The sequence below is a fragment of the Manacus vitellinus genome, unplaced genomic scaffold (assembly GCF_001715985.3).
Source record: "Manacus vitellinus isolate BGI_N305 unplaced genomic scaffold, ASM171598v3 scaffold_97_pilon, whole genome shotgun sequence".
In the NCBI taxonomy this organism is placed as follows: Eukaryota; Metazoa; Chordata; class Aves; order Passeriformes; family Pipridae; genus Manacus; species Manacus vitellinus.
The window spans coordinates 788,185-789,190 of NW_021940906.1; positions in this window are offsets into that span (position 1 = coordinate 788,185).

The window sequence follows — 1,006 nt, forward strand, 5'->3', positions numbered from 1 at the left end:
GGCTACTCCCCCCTGACCCCAAAACGGGTCCCACTCCCCCAGCTGGCAGCCATTCCCCCTCTCCTCCCAGCCCTGCAAGCAGGACAGACAGACAAGAGCCTGGGTCTGATGGACCAGGAGCCCCCACAGGACAGACACACGGGGACCCTTGCAGTGACACGCAGACCCCACAGCAGGACAGACCATCCACAGCACCCTGTTCTCCCGGCCAGGATGACAGACAGAGCAGGGCAGCTCACATTGCCTCTGCATTTTGAGCAACCTCAAAAGTACCTTCGACTGTATGAGGGTCAGCAGCCCCCACATGAAGCTGCTTCCATCTCCACCAGCCACAATTCCCGACCTGGTGGCACCTTTGTCTGCCCCCATGAGGCCTCACCTGCAGTGCTGCCTCCACGTCTGGGGTCCTCAGCACAGAAGGAATGTGGAGTGATGGAGTGAGTCCAGAGGAGACTGTGGAGATGCTCCAAGGGCTGGAGCACCTCTGCTGTGGAGACAGGCTGGGAGAGCTGGGGGTGTTCACCTGGAGAAGAGAAGGCTCCAGGGAGACCTTAGAGCCCCTTCCAGTATCTAAAGGGGCTGCAAGAGAGCTGGAGAGGGACTTGTTGGACAAGGGCCTGGAAGTGACAGGACAAGGGGGAATGGCTTCTGACTGACAGAGGGCACGGTTAGATGGGGATATTGGGAAGGAATTCTTTCCTGTGAGGGTGGTGAGGCCCTGGCACGGTTGCCCTAGAGAAGCTTGGCCTGCCCCATCCCTCCCGCAACCGCTCGTTCAAAGGCCCAGCTGGATGGGGCTTGGAGTCAACCTGTCCCTGCCTGTGGCAGGGGTTTGAACAAGACAAGCTTTAAGGTCCCTTCCAACCCAAACCATTTGAGGATTCTATGATTTTGTGATCTTCTCTTTAGACAGAGTTCTGTATTTCCATGTGCAGTGACCCCAGCTGCAAGGTTTCCCTTAACTTCTCCGTCCTCTGAGTAGGAAAGAGGTCACCAAGGCCCCAAG